This window comes from Sturnus vulgaris, chromosome 1 (genome assembly GCF_052056855.1).
Source record: "Sturnus vulgaris isolate bStuVul1 chromosome 1, bStuVul1.hap1, whole genome shotgun sequence".
In the NCBI taxonomy this organism is placed as follows: domain Eukaryota; kingdom Metazoa; phylum Chordata; class Aves; order Passeriformes; family Sturnidae; genus Sturnus; species Sturnus vulgaris.
In genome coordinates, this window is record NC_142243.1 from 130913109 (window position 1) to 130929714 (window position 16606).

Genomic DNA, 16606 nt, shown 5'->3' on the forward strand with positions numbered 1-16606 from the left:
ATGCAAAATTATATTACATTAAAGAGGAAAAAATGCTTTTGAACTGTGTTTATTGAAGGGTTGTTTTATTTCTCACTAAATGTTTTCCATTAACATGACACCAGCATTTTTGCATTCTTTACGAATGAAAAACATGAAAACATACTCTGATGTATTTATAGTAGATCAGTTTAACTTCATAATTACTATTCTTTCCTTTTTTCCTGCTGTGTAGTGCTATTCCTTGACTATCTTGTTCTCCAGGCACCTGTTATTAAACATCACTGTATTTTATTACCCAAAACCACCTCAAAATCAAGGCATAAGTCATGTTTTTATTAGCTATATAAATTATAAAACTCAAAAAAAACTATAGTCTGCAACCTTCTAAACTTCTTGATTCTTTTTTTCTTGCTCACTTGTAACCCTTTTTATTCCAGAAATAATATAAAACTCCTCCCTCTAAAACATTCCCATGTCCTCAAGCTTACACATTTATTGGAAAAAGTGATTCTGTGGAATGCTGACATCACACTAATACAGCATAGTACTGTATATATGGCCTTTGCAAGCCACAGTGAGCTCTCTATAGGTGATAATGGGAAAATTTACAGTATGAGACCACAAGTACATAAGTGAGAGGACCACATGAACTTCTGTGTGGTAAACCTGAAAACAAGAAGAGTATTTCTGACTGCTTACCCTGGAAGGTCTTACAGAGCTTCCCACTGCCTGCCATACACACTCCTGTTAGGGTTTCAAAACCTGTGTTTAGTATAGACCAATTCCTTTATTATCTTCTCTAGAACTGTTAATCCCACTTTGTGCTTAAGCTCATTGTTTTCCAGCAATATTCTTGTCTATCACTTCTCCTTACAGATTTTTGTTTCACTAAACGCTGTAGTCAAAGTACAAGAGGGCTGAGTGGAAATAATTGATCTCTTCTGATTTTCAATATTCCTACAGAGATTCTCCATGTTCAAATTAAAGTTCATGAACAGAAGTTCCACTACATTTTGCAACAGTGTTGACTCTGGCAATTGCATGTATGTAAGCCATACAGAATTTGAGTCCAGATTCCACTGAGGCAAGTCTGATAGATAAAAATTGGAAATTAGTGCAGTTCCTGAAAAAAATCAGGGGAGATAAAAGTCAGGCAACCCCTGATGTCAGAACCATCAAGCCTAGTATAAATCCCAGTCCACCCACTAAAACCTACCTTGTCAACATATTTGTCTTTGCTGTCTAACTATTGAGGCAAAAGAGCTAAAAAACTACTTTTTCGTATTACAGAGAAGATTTTTTTTTCAGAGTAACATATTGCCACGAAACAATTCAGAAAAGTGACTCTTGTCATAGCATATTTTCTGGGCAGAAGGCATGTGGGCATCTTTTCACTATTTCATCACACCAAAAACAAGAGTTCCCTTGTCTAGAAAGAGACTGTTATATCACCAAAAAATCTCTGCTGATGTTCTGACACACTTCAGACAGAAAAATAAAACAAGTATGGCCCCTTTGCTCAATTATGAAATGCTAAAAGACCCCTAAGTTTAAAGCTTTGCAGCTCAGATAGTGATAGCATGATCTGTTGCTGGAAGACAAAGGCCACCTCAGGAGAAGACCTCTGAGGGGAGTTTTCATTCCTGATGATCTAACTGCAGCCTTCTAAGCCAGCTGGCCATTTCATTTATTTTCCATTGGCTTTGACAGGTCTGGTTTGCTTCCAAGGCAGCACACAGAACAGCCTGGTTATCATGGATCTGAAAGACCTCATTATGGATGTGTAAAAAACCCAGATATGGGAACACAAACACCAGCAAGTGTTGGACAGCTGAGGAAATGTGCTGATGATTTTGATGCCCACACTGGTTTAAAAGGACTAGAGGATATTTAATTTTGAATCACGGAGTATACTGAGTTGGAAGAGACCCACAAGGATCATTAAATCCAACTCTTAAGTGAATGGCCTGTATGGGAATGGAACGCCCAAACTTGGTGTTACCAGCACCATGTTCTAAACAACTGAAGGAATCTATTCCAGAGCCAGGCTTTTTATCCTCTCCCGAAGATGCACAGCTTGTAAAGAGAAAAAAAAAGGTTGTTACTCACCTGCCTTAAATTTATCTATTGTCTTATGAATATTGCACTTACACCCTTGTAAATCCTTTCAGTTACTTATGTCAGTAAATCTCTTTTCTAAAAACTGTTGATTGCAAAAATAAAAATATTTAATAGCTTTATTTCTAAAATGTGCAAAGATACAGCATAAACTAGTTTGTTCACACATTTCCTTGAGAACGCCTTTTTTCTTTAGCGTTAGTGGAAATGGGGAAAAATATAGAAAGAACAATTACCATGAAAATTTATGAGAAAATGTAACAGATGGCTTCAGTGACTGCTGAGGGTATATGTCAAAGAAACAATGGGAATACAGAAAAATCACATTTCATGTCATATAGCTTCCTCTTATGTTATCATGATCATGTGGGACACAGAAGACATAGGAAATGTTCTTACTTAGTTTTCAGCTACTGGTCTGCTCTTCCAATCTTCTCTGGACAGAATTCCTATAGCAGACATAAATGTCTTTTACAGAACTCAGAATTCTTTTAATACAGAAGAGGGTAAAGAAATAGTTATTTACATGAGGTGCATTAATTTTCACCTTGTCCCAAAGCAATTATTTTTGTCTTCTTTATCCTTTCAGGAGAAAGGAAAGTTGGGGTAGAATGTTCAAGCCCTTGTCCTCCGTCAGAAGATGCCACATCTCTAAACAGAGGGAGGCAATTTTCTCCTTTCTTTATGGTTGCTTGGGTCTCTTTCCATCTCCAGGTTCCTTTAGAATCTCTTAAGCATTCTGATGTTAGTTATTTGATCTCCATTTCTTTTCATCCTGTGTAAGTCTTGCAGACAGTGTGACATATGTGCAAGTGTATGGATTTTAAAGCTGGTGTACAGGATTTTAAAGCTCATTAATAGGAGAGTGTATGACACTGTGGTCTGACACTGTTCTTCCAAAGATACTAATCATGATGTCTGGATCTGTCTCTTGCAGCAAGGTTCGGGCAGATTAACTGACATCAGTTTCCTCATGAATATATCTATGACAGACTAATAAAAGCATCTAAGAAAAATCCCACTTGACAAAGAGGGCATACTTTTGTCAAAGATCTGCTCAAGTTTCACAAGGCTATAATGGTAAACATGTATTGGCATCAAGCATGGTGTACTGTGGCTTGCTTTTGACCACAAAGATCACTTTACCAAACATCTCACTTATACCTGAACTGCTACATATGAGGAAGCCTTCTGGAGCAAGAACTTTGGATCAATACCATGATTCCTTACTAACATTACCACTACACCATAATAAGTGCTATGGCATGTGATGGATCCATAGAAATCACTGGAGATGGACGGCATTTGCCAAATGGGATATTTAAACCAAGAGTGATCACGTCTAGAATGTAAAAGTGGTACAGATTGGAGACTCAAAACGAACTATAGGACTGTGACAGAGTGATTGAAAGAGTGCCTGGAATGATGACTAACATTTTCCAGCACATACATATATATACAAGGTTTCAATAAATGTCCTGTAAAATGCTACAGAAGTACTTTTACTCAGCATTATTATTATTATTATTATGAGAAGTTTTGATTATGTTGGTCAAGCATTTTGAACAATGGCATATTTATATGCAATAAAACAAAAATACAGGATACAGACAGGACAGCTGACCCCAACTGACCAAAGAGATATTCCATGCCATTTAATGTTATATTCAGCATGCAAAGCTGGGAGAAGAAAGAAGGCATGGGGGGACATTCAAAGCTGTGGCAAGTTCCCAAGTCTGTCATGCAAGATGGAGCCCAGCATTCCTGGGCATGGCTAAACCATGGGAAGTGGTGAATACCCTTTTAGCTCTCCTCATTTGCACAGCTTCTGCTTTACCTCTACAACTGCCTTACTCCAACCCAAGATTCTTCTCATTTTCACCCTTCCAATTCTATCCCCCATCTTACTGTGGGAAAAGCGAGTTGTGTAGGGCTCAGCTGGGCTCAGCTGCTTCCTCAGGTTAAGCTAAGACAATTGCTTAACAAAATGCTACACTGACTAGGAAAATGAAATACAGCAAAACAGATCTTAAAGTCAGGAAGAGATCTAGAGGATCTAGGGGACTAGATCTCTATCTAAAAGGAGTAAAGTGATGTAGGTTTGGATCTACTCATGCACATTTTAATTTTCCGTCTTTGGATATGGGGGTTTCAGGGTCAGGCATAGCAGTGTATGATTGCTACTGGGAGCCCAATCAAATATCAGGCACAGCAGGTCGAATCAGTAACTTTCAGGATATGTGTGTTTTGCTCTGTACTAAAGGACAGATACCCCTTGCACATCACAGACAGTATCACAGACTATTCATCACTATAGCGACATGAGTATTTCATATATTTTAAAAGAAACACTTAATTTCGTCCTTGCCTAAAGAAAGAAGCAGTAACACTAATAACACCAATGGAGTGGCCATGGTGCAATCTACCTCATACTCTCCTGATCCACATGGAAAAGAACTGCAAATAATTTGTCCCAGGAGCAGTTGAAACAAAAAAAAGTCAGGTCAAAGTAACAACATTTACACCTTGTTCTGGTGGCGATTATTCATATCAGAATAAACAAATTTAAGAGAGAATAATTTCAAATTGGTGCAGAAACTATTTCCTCATTCTATATCATGATGAAATACAATAAAAATATTTCTAGTGATCTGGTGTATATCTACCTGGTGGATATAGATAAGTTACACATGTTGATAATAATGTGCCACATTTGTAAGCGGCTTAAATTTAGACCCTACCTTGAAAATTTCCAGACACCTTATTGAAAGGATTCTTAATCAGGTTTCCTCATCTCAAATTGCTGTGTTGCCTCACTTGATGTATTTTATTTTTGCATTTTAACATTTTCTAAATAAAATAAATAAGTGACCTGAAGATAACTTTGCCAAGTACACTTGAAACATTTCTGGAAAATTATCAGCCACATTATCATCCTGCATGAAACACTTTCCTGAATTACAGGTACCCCACAGTCTGCGGCATTCAAGCTACAGCACTCATAAGGATTAGTTAAGAGCTAATCCTGGGAGCAAAGAGCAAAGTAACATGATGCACTCTAGCTGGTCACAGGGGATTCACAGCTTCAGATATAACCCCTCACACTTGAACTGAAAGCTTTGCAAGAGAAGTGCTCCAGGTGAAACCATAGGCACACAGAAGTCTGAGTAAAATTCCTGTTTTTTTTCAGTCAGGACACAATTTCACTCTAAGGATTTAATTGTAGCTTGGTCTCACTGTATTTTCGAAATCCTTTCTTCTACTTAGAATAAAGAAATTATCTTAAAAGCAGAGAGAAAGAACCATATATTGTATGGTAATAACTATATTTACCTAAAGAACAAGAGAGGATCTGAAAAACTACAATCCAGTAACTCTTTTAGAACAGAAATTGTAAATTACAGCCTAATGTATAGACTTTAAAATTGTAGGCATCACAGAACAGCCAAAGTAACTTAAATTCATCAAGAAAAAACAAAACCAGCAATACTGTATGTATTGCTGTCTGATATGACAGAGATAAATTTTACACAATGAACATTTCATTGATGTCAGTTTCAAATCAGTTGATGCTGCATCACACAGCAGTTTCACCTACAAGGTCAGACATAGAAAAGTTGCTCACAGAGATTAAGAAGTGGCTTTCGAAACAAAAAAGGAGGGTGTCAGATCAAGAAAAAACATTTGACTTGTGTAGGAGTAATAAGCTCAGTAGGTATCAATATCTTGATTTTGTTTACACAGTTCATACTGAAGGCAGTATTTCACAGGCTATCAGAGCAAGCTAATAGTATCAATAACAAAAAGCCACTCTGGGCTTTCTACTTTCAAGATGCTGACTGGTCTAGCTTTCCAAAACACAGTTCTCAGTTGCATGGTTTTCCAGATCAAGGCTAATATCCTCTGCTGTGTACCAAGCTGGGGGTTATCAAGTGAAACGGAAAGGAATAAAGCAGAGGAAGACTCTAAGCACTACTCTGAAGGTGGTCTGAAAGGCTAATACTGCTACACCATTGCTACTACACGAGTTCAGAGGGCTGCTAGCATATAAAACAAACTGCAAATCCCAGCTCGGTTCCCAAAAATATAGTACAGATCAATTCTCAGTGCCATTCTTCCTTGACAGTACTGGGAATTACCAAACAGTGGTGAGCCTTGGAAAGCTCTCTTGACTTACCTAATCTTCAGCAGAGGAGACTCCAGGAACTGGTTTCTTCTTTTCCCTGAATCATAATATCCCAGATATGAATCATGTCACCATCATACAACTGTCCATGTGCCTCAAAGGGCCTTTTTTCTCATGAAAGGGGAACACATTTTCCAGAAAAATTCCATCCACTGTGAGACTTTACCCGAAGATACAGGCCAGACTGTGAGGCAACCATTGCATCACCCAAAATCTACAATCTAATGGAATTTACAGGGTACTGCAAACATACAAACTGCAGGGAGATGTTTCACTAGAGCCAGCTGTGTGGGTCATGATCAGAGCTAACACTGTTTCTGCTTCAGCTGATATTAGTCTTTCACCTCCACACTTGGGTGCTCCTTCCCCTTTGTGGGACTACAGCTGAAGAGCTGAATCTAACCCAATTGATACAATCAAAGTGCAATGTCTGAACAGATTACCTCTTCTTTTTTTCAAAACTGAAAGCCACACTATCTACTGCTTTTCTGACACATTACAGTCTGTTTATCTCTGAAATTCATTACTTGCTGTCTCCTTTCTACCCAAGAAATGTTTTCTGAATTGTAGAACAGAAATGGGTGGCTGATTTAAAATACCCTCTATTATAAATATATATGGTTTAAATAATGTTAAATTCCTCATCTGCATTCTTGAATAAGTAGAATCCCTATTAGCAGGTTTTCCAGAGGCCACCCTCTGACTTTCAACTCCCGATTCATGACATGAATTCAATCAGCATGGTAATTTTCAAGTTTCAGTTTATATTGTTGGCAGCCAACTGTCTATAGTGTTGTGCCATCCCCCCTTCAACTAATATTCATTGAATATATATCAATCAATGCATTTTTCTCATGAAAATATCACCTAAGTAGTCAGCTGCTAGGCAGTCCTACCTTGTTAAATTTCATGTATCTCAGAGTGAAATAAAATAAAACAACAAAATAAGAAGGCCAGATTACATAGGAGAATGGAGAATTTATATTATTTAAATATTCATGTAAAATTAATTTGTATTATTTAAATATTACTATCTAAATTAAATTCCTTAGCTCAAAAATTAATGTTACTTTATGACTAAAAGTACATGTCACTAATGATATTGGTACTTTGATATGCTGCTTTTGAAGGTCTAATCCTAAACCTCTGTAACACTGGTCCTACCTCGCTTACAATCCTATTTTTGTATCTCATAAGTGCTACAAAATACCAAATCAAGAGTAAAAAGTCACGCAGTTTAAAAGCAGTAAAATATGCGTTTTCCTTTTCCTACTGGAGAAATTGCAACACCTATAAAAATAAAAGCTAAATTTCAGAACTACCCAGTCATTGCAGCTACAATTAGCATCTATGTCTGAGAATTAAACAGGTGTCTCCTGCTGTAGTGATGCACAAGGTCAGCCAGTTAGCTACTGTTAAACAGTTTAAAGGTGTTATGCAAATTGTGCAATGTTAACAGTCATCATATAATGAAAAACAGTGTTTGTCAGCAGTTAGACGTACTTTGACCTTTTGAAGTGGCAGCTTTTAACAGGAGCAAAAATAGCAGCAAATACAATTTTGAAGACAATCAAAACTGAAAAGAGATAAGTAAGCAGTGTGGCTAGTGTTAGACAGCTTTCATGTTAATCTTTTGGAAAGCTTTTTGAGGACTTGGCTTGTTGTATAAAATGAAAATATTCTGTTTCTTCTTCAACTGTGAATTTCTCATTCTTGTTTCAAAAAGGAAAAAGTGAAAAAAGCGAACCCAAGAGCTCAAAAAGAAGACAATAAAAATTTTCTGAAAGCCCTTTTTTATGATTTTCAAACAAGAATGGTTGATTCCATGGGCATGACTTACAATTTTAAGCATTGAATTCAATGTTATTGGAAAAAAGAGACTTTCACACATGGTGACCGAAAAGTGTAAATGACAAAAAGCAATGAAGCAGAAAACTGTAATGAAGCAATATAGCCCACATTTTTGGTCTAATACAATAACTATAGGGTTCTTAAAGTAGACACTAATGCAGAAGCATAAACGTTGCAGTCAATGGCTGTCAGTAGAGCTATCAGCCTCTCTGAATGAGGAAATTACTGTTAGACAAGAGTATAGAACAAGGAAGGATGCCAGTCTGTTCTTGCTGATGAGTAAAGTTACACTTTGTAAGCCTCACATTAAATAGTTAGATCCCATCTCAAGTTTACTTTTTCTTCTCTGCACGACTGCAGTACTGTTCTTTTCTAAAGATGGCTCAAGAATACCATTCCTCTAATGATTTGAAACTTTCTTCTGACTACAAGACTCAGCTTATGCATAGATAGTGAATCTCCACTTCCTTTTGTACTAATTTCATCCCTTATATATAGGTTAAGACTATGGCTTTTTACACCAATATTTATCTTAAATATTTAATAAAATTCATATTAAATATAAATTATAATATATGTATATAAATTCCCAGTCTGGAGAGGAGAAGGCTTCAGGGACCTTCTAGCAGCATTCTGATACCTAAAGGGGCCTACAAGAAATCTGGAGAGGGATTTTTGAGAAAAGTATGTTGTGACAAGACAAAAACTTTAAAATGAAAAGAAGGCAGGTTTAGATTAGAAGTCAGGAAGAAATCTTTCGTTGTACCAGTGGTGAGAGACCAGCACAGATTGCTGAGAGGAGTTGTGGATGCCCCATTCCTGAAACCATCCAAGGCCAGGCTGGATGACTTTGAGTAGCCTGGTCTAGTGGAAGGTGTCCCTGCTCATGGCAGGCAGGGCTGGAACTAGATAATCTTAAAAGTCCATTCCAACCCAAATCATTCTGTGATTTTATGATATACATACTTGTAACTTACTAATTTAAAATGTTTAATAATTTTGGGCTTTTCAAATAGCTTGGAGTAAAACCTTGGATGTAATTAAATTAATGGCACAATCTCAACAACTTCATGAACTTAGTCCCAATCAAGTTTTCCAATGAAGACCAGATATTTTATTAGCCTAATAAGTACATAAATAAACAAATAACAGTTACAAAAAAGAAAATAAACTAAATATGGGTGGATTTCCTTTCTTCTTCTTCTTGCCTCTAGTTTCTTCTTATAGCTGAAACATAGGTAATATGTGAGGTCCAGAAAAAGAAAGTATGGAGAAAAATTATATTCCCCATTTCTATAGAACTCTGAAGGCTCTTGACTTCTTTCAACAACTCTATTAATTCTTTGTTTCAAATTTTTAAAAAATAACCACTTTTTTTTAGATTTTTAGTTACTTCACCAAACACCATTACACAATTTTCAACCACATGCTTAGCTATTTTATTTCTAAAATCAAGTTAAAACCTATAAAGCCCTCAGACTGCAGGACATTTAAAGTTAAAAGTCTTTTTTTCCCTTCCTAGCTATCAGGATAAAGTTAACAGGCATGATGAATTTCTCTATTATATTACTTGAGATGGGACATGAGAAAAGCTGTAATTGCTTTAGGCTCCCCTGTCCATTATCACTCGTAACTTTTACAAAACATCACAGAATGTATTGTTCCAACATTTTAAAAGCTTAGTTTCACCTTAAGAATCATTTCCTCAGGTGCTGAAAATTTAGATAAGGAAGTGAATATTCATAAAGACATTAAACTCTCCCAACTTTTAATGAAACAGAATCTTTATTTTGAGCAAAGTTAGAGAAAGAATATATTTCTATAGAATCCAAAATATTTGGTCCAAATTAAATTGACACCACCTCCTCAGGAAGATCTTGCATGTAGAAAATTCTCTAATATCTCAGTAGAAATGGCATCTAAGCAACTATCTATGAAGAACAATTATTATATCTTTATCTGACTGCTGGGACAAAAAGTGGGTATCTTCAACAGTTAGGAAAAATGACGGAATTATTCACAAAGGATCTAAAATACTGTTTTATCTCTAAATGAGCCTGTGAGTGCAAAACAAGAGTAGAGCTATCTATTACAAAGGAAGCTCTTCTGTATTAAAAGATTGCAGATATGTCACTCTTTCTTTGCAAATGCAGACTTAAAAATTCACAGCAGATCTAGTCTCTCTAATTACATGATTGCAGAAAGCTCATTTAAATAGTACATCAGGTAGTATACTCAAGTTTTTCAAATTTTTGGATTTACAAATTAAGTAAATAAGCAAATTTATAAGTACAATCTGGTCAGTTGCACTCTTAATCTGACAGTTTATATTACCATTTTGAAGATCTAAAGCGATCCTAAAACCTGAAGATCTAAATTCTGGTATTAACACAGGAATGTAAATTTCTGTTGACTTAATCCCCATTTTGCTTTACATAACAAAAGTACTTGAAAACAAGATTATTATTCTTGAAGGCTGAGGGCTCTTAGCCAAAGAAATTATTAAAATGTCATTTTCATTTTTATCTTCTTGGGGATTGTCGATTAGGCAACAGACACTTAGCAAGCTTATTCTTCTAAAATATACTTGCTCTTTATAAAAATGCTTAACATTCTGTTTTTTCCCCTCAAACTGTTTAGATGTCTGTAAGTTTAGGACGGAAAGAGAGTCTTTAAAACCATTTAAGGTAAGGCACAAAATAACAGTCAGAAGCGGTAAATTTATAAAACCTGCTGTAAGCGTTTCCTCTGAGCTAGGTAACATGTTTTACATGGATTTGAACAGGCTCAGGCCTGATCTCATTGCAGTTGAGATCTGCCTTGTTACAGTAGAGAAATGTTGTATTCTTTAAATCCCTAACTAAATACTCAGAATACATGAGATCCAAAGACGTGAGGTAGTGTTAAACTTTTACACACTAAGGGATGAATATATTTAATAGTGTGCAGGGCATCAAAGTGAGAGGGTAAAAATTGTAGTGATGTAAGGATGGAGCTCTGTTCTTGGTTTTGTCAGGAGTACAGGTGTCGGGTGTGATCTGAGATGAATGATATTAACCAGGGGATGAGAGATATATCACTGGATATTTTAGGAGGCCCATGATTTTCTGGAACACTATCTAGAGACCAAGCAAGTCACACCACAGGGCCTAAACAGCACCAGGTCCCTACACAAGTGTAATGAATCCTACCACTACAGAGGGAAAGTATTCAACTCCAAATTATGACATTGGAATGCCAGTGTGTACCTGGGGGAGCCCCACAGATACAGGTCTTATCACTCTCCACCATCATTTAAAGCTAGAAACAGATTTTAGTTACCTAAATAGAAGTGGCTAGAGTCATATGAGCTGACTTAGAACACAAAGAATGGCTTCCTGTTGCTAGCCTAAAGAGGAAACTTTTGTTGGTCCCATGTTATTTCTGCCAGCCTTGTGCACATCTTGGCCAAGGGCACCTTAAAAGGCACTCGATACCCACAGGTGTGCAACTTAATCACACTTCTGGTTAATAACAACAGGAGAGTTCAGAAAAATACTTCAAGTCACTTTGAAACAGAGTCATAAGGTGAACAGATGGTACAGGAACCTTGAGGAAGAAGATTCAGTTTACATTTCTATCACACCTAACATGTCTTACCAAATCTTATTTACCTTATCCTCTCCCCATTAATTTCTTAACATCCAGGAGTATGTGAGCAGTATGGCTGCCTGTTAGTGGTGCCTCATATAAAACATTAAATGCATGGAGCAATACATCTTTTACTGTATGCCACAAAAATCCACAAATACTCAAATACAAAAGAAGAACCTTAGGTATTGTGATGAAAAGGAAACATGAATGCATGTGGAACAATTTACTTGTTTAAGGGTATATTCACTCAAAACCAGAACAGTTTTTAATTGTGCATTATGTGGTATTTACAATCTGATCCAAAACTCATTTATTTAACACTTACATTTATTTAAAATAATTTTAAGTATGTTTATGTAACAAAAATGTTCGTATTCAAACTTTCATTCTGAAAGAGACTGTGATGCTCTCCATCTTCAGTTATCTAATGACATCCTTCACCTAATCCTAATAGTGTTGCCTACCAAGTTTTGGTACTCATATTTTAAAAGACCAAAACAAAAACAAAATAAACAAACAAGAAACAAACAAACACCCAAACCCAAAAGACCATTAAAAAAAACAAGCACAAAAAAATCAAAGCCAGTGTTCAAACTGCTATAGACATATTTTTCATCTTTTCTGCTCTGGTACTTTCTTTTGAACACATTCACTTCTAGAATGATTATACAGATGATTAAATTGAAATGCTATATTTATATTTTATTATATTCCTCTACTACATTTTATGGAAAAAAGTGAAACAGTCCCAAGATAAAGGAATGATGAAGATATATTCCTGGCTCTTTTACATCATTTTTCTTCTATTGCTCTTGATATGTGTTGGAAAAGGCTAGTTACAAATATGGAAGAACTACATGATCCATATGAAGACTCATGATGGAACTGGACACACAACCGGGATCTTCAGCCCCGCCCCCCCCATGAAATGTGTCAGCCACTTACATCTCATCCTTTTCCCCACATATTTAAAAATATATGCAATTGAAAAAATATAATAGAAGTCTTTCCGAAGCTGGCATTTCATGCACAAGTAACAAAGGACAGATGTATCAGAGCTCTGTACTTCATAATCAAGAAAAACCAAACACTGAAACACTGTCCTGGGTTGGTTTGAGGGGGTTTTTTTTATTATTATTTCATTTTTCTAAGTACATAGAAGCAATGAGAGCAAAAAAAAAGCCTCATATGCCAAGACCAAAATCATGCTGTACAGTTAACAATATATTTCTATTACTTCTCATAATAATAATAATAATACATTTTATTGCATGAAAGATTATTTCTTTCACTTGCAATTAAACATAAACTACAGCACAGACAGATACAATCTGTCAATTTCTCTGCAGAGACGGTGAGTCAAAGCAATTTCCTAGAAGAACATCACACAACCAATGTCTGAGGTAAAAATGTGACAGGATCATCACCTTCAGATCTGCATGCCATACAAAAAGAAAGCAATTTCCTCTGTTGTACGCTTTTAAAATATCCACCAATACATTCAAATGAAGTATCTTCCTTCCCATTGAAAGGGAGGCTTGTTTTTCTGTTTTACTATCTCTGTTTTAAAGACATTGATAATTTTCTTTCTGCCTTTCAGCTGGTAATTTTCTAAGAAATTAAGTCTTCCCCTTGCCAACATCTTTTTAACAACGGTAAGTGAATTTGTGATTACATCTCAGCAAACATGAACAGTACTGGTGAAATAAAATTACTTTTTCTCTACAATATTATGAGAAAAAAAATACTATAGACCAGATTTTCTGAGGTTAGCATTTCTTTTCATATTGTCTATACAGCTTTGAAACCAGTTCAACTGTTTTGTAAAAGGGAAAAACACACAACATAATCTTCGTGTATTACCAACATATCACATGAATGGGAAAATATGATGAAAAATGATACAGATTTGTCTTACAGCAGTTACTTTGCTCCCCCTAACTGTGACATGATGAGTACTAGTGAGTTAATACAATCAGAAGCACAAGGAAGAGGGCATCAGTCCCAGAGGGACATTCTTTCACAAAATCACAGAATGGGTCAGGTTGGAAGGACCACAGTGGGCCATCTGGTCCAATCTCCCTGCTCAAGCAGGGTCACCCCAGAGCACATGGCACCACGTTGTGTCCAGATGGTTCTTGAGTATCTCCAGTGAGGGAGACTCCACACCCTGTTCCAGTGTGAATAACGAAGTTCTTCCTCATGTTCAGGTGGAAATTCCAGTGTTCCCATTTCTGTCCATTGTCTCTTGTCCTATTGCTCAGCACCACTGAGCAAAGCCTGACTCCATCCTCTTGATCCCTCTCTCCAGATAGTGACAGACATTGATGGAATCCCTTCTCAGTCATCTCTTCTCAGGCCTAGATCCCTCAGCCTGTGTTCTTGTACTGAGAAGCCCAGAACAGGACACAAAACTCCAGATGTGGCCTCACTAGGGCTGAACAGAGCAACAGGATCAACCTGCTGCCAATGCTCTTCTTGGCACCCCACGATACCATCAGCCTTCTAGGCCACAAGGACACACTGCTGGCTCATGGACAGCTTGTTGTCCACCAGGACCCTCATGTCCTTCTCCACAGAGCTGCTTTCCAGCAGGTCACCCCAGCCTGTACTGGTCCATGGGGTTGTTCCTCCCCAGGTGCAGGACCCTGCATTCACCTCTGTTGAATTTCAGATGGTTCTTCTCTGCCCATGCCTCCAGCCTGTCAGGGTCATTCTGAAGGGCTGCACAGAACTCTGAGGTATCAGCCACTCCTCCCAGCTTTGTGTTGTCAGGGAACTCGCTGAGGAGGCCTCTGCCCCTTCATCCAAGTTATTGGTGAAAAGTTAAACAATACTGGGCCCAGTACTGAACCTTTGGGGACACCACCAGTGACAGGCCTCCAGCTAGACCCTGTGCCACTGATTACAACCCTCTGGCATCTGCTGTCCAGCCAGTTCTCAAATCACCTCTCTGTCCACTCACACAGCCCACACTTCCTGAGTTTGCCTGTGAGGATGTTGAGCAAAACAGCTTCAAAAGCCTTACTGAAGTCAAGGTAGACAATACCCACTGCTCCCCTCCTCATCCATCCAGGCATTTGTATCATCACAAAAGGCAATCAGGTTGGTCAAGCATGTTTTACCCTTAGTAAATCCACGCTGACTACTCCTGACATTCTTATCATCCATGTGAACAGAGATGGCCTCTCTTCCAAAGCACTGAGCCAACCAGAATAGAGACAATCCTACCAAATGGTAGCAGCAGAGACATAAATCTACTTCCACCTGGCCACACAGTGTAGATGCTCTTTTAAGATGCAGCTATAAGGAATTTTCTTCAATATTCTTTAAAAAGACAACTTCTACAAATACTCCATAACCCAACAGTCTCATTCTACACTGCTATTCCACACAAGGGTCAATCATATGATTCATAATTAATTAATAAAGAGAGCAAAATATTTTCATCCACACTCACAAAGCAATTGTTGAATAATATGCTTTATGCGTTTTTCATAGTGTCATAAAAACTGCTATTGTTCTACAGCAGAGAAAGCATCAAGTGACTTTAATGTTCTTCTTATTGCTTCACCTGCACATCTCCTAGCACAGCAGTTTTAACTCTAGAATGTGAAACCCCTTTCCCAATGACTGGGTTCAAGCTTCAATACTTGAGATTGGACTGCCTAATCTAAGCTCTGAAACCAACAGGACATAGGTTTCCTAGAACCCTGAAGCCTTGATCTTGAAATTAACAGGAGTTTCTAAACATGGCAAAAACACCTGAACAAGCCCCTAAGTCAATTATGTGCTGCAATACCTCAAAAGGTATGCTAGAAAAATTATTATTGCAGCTGAACTCCTCAGCTGGTATAAACCAGATGTTAATAAGCAAAGAAACACTGTACCAACAGTTTTGGTTAATAAGTAAAACTACAGAATTTTTCTTTATCTGTAATTTATGTCAAATTTAATTCATCACAGAAATAAAGTGTTGCCACTTAATTGGTCTTAGTGTACAGCAAAGATGCTTACAATGAATGATGATAAGCAGGAACATGAATGAACAGTTGCCAGGCAACCAATAAATAAAGGTTCTAAATAGCATGACCTCTCTTTAAAGGATAAAGCTCTAATCATAATTATTTTTCAAATCCATTTCAGTGCCAACTAAAATCATGTTTGCAGCACTAATCCTGGCCTTCCTCATACAGAATGAAACCAAATCTGTCATTTGACATATCACAGATAACAAATTAAACAGACTCAACCTGCTCCTTCAGATTATGGTCAACAGTACAGTTTGAGGATGGCAAAAAGGTTAGACAGTGAACTGGAATCTGAAATAAGGAGCTGAAAGATTTAAGCAATTTAAATTAGGTAATTAAAATACTTTTTCAAAACTTACATAGTTTCCTTAAGGATCTTTAAACAGTATCAACACAAAATCCTCAAATGTTTAACATCATAAAATGATAAATCGGCAAAGTACAAGAATGAGACAGACTTCACAATAGTAAAAATAGATGCAGTTTGAAATACTTTAAAATATATATAATACAACATTCTATCTTTATAAACTCTTACAACACAGTCTTGCTGAGTGCATAAGCAGAGCTGAGGTGCCTAGAGCAAGCACTGACCTTTTAGATGGATTCAAATAAAATTGACAAAGAGCAGCATAAATCTTAAACCAGTTAAAGAACACAGTATATTCATGTTGAAGAAACAATGAATGGTTATGCAGGAGTTTTACACGATGCCTTCCAAATAACAGAATGGGAGAATTTGGGCTTGTTCAAGGTTTACTGGTGGGCTAATAAATTTTGTATTTATTTTAGTAAGCTCTCATGT

General features: G+C 36.9%; 1 protein-coding gene across 1 annotated transcript in view; it reads right to left on the bottom strand.

The window, feature by feature from the left end:
• Positions 1–16606, bottom strand: part of MMP16 (matrix metallopeptidase 16) — a 172663-nt gene that overhangs the window by 150059 nt on the left and 5998 nt on the right. The window lies entirely within an intron of this gene.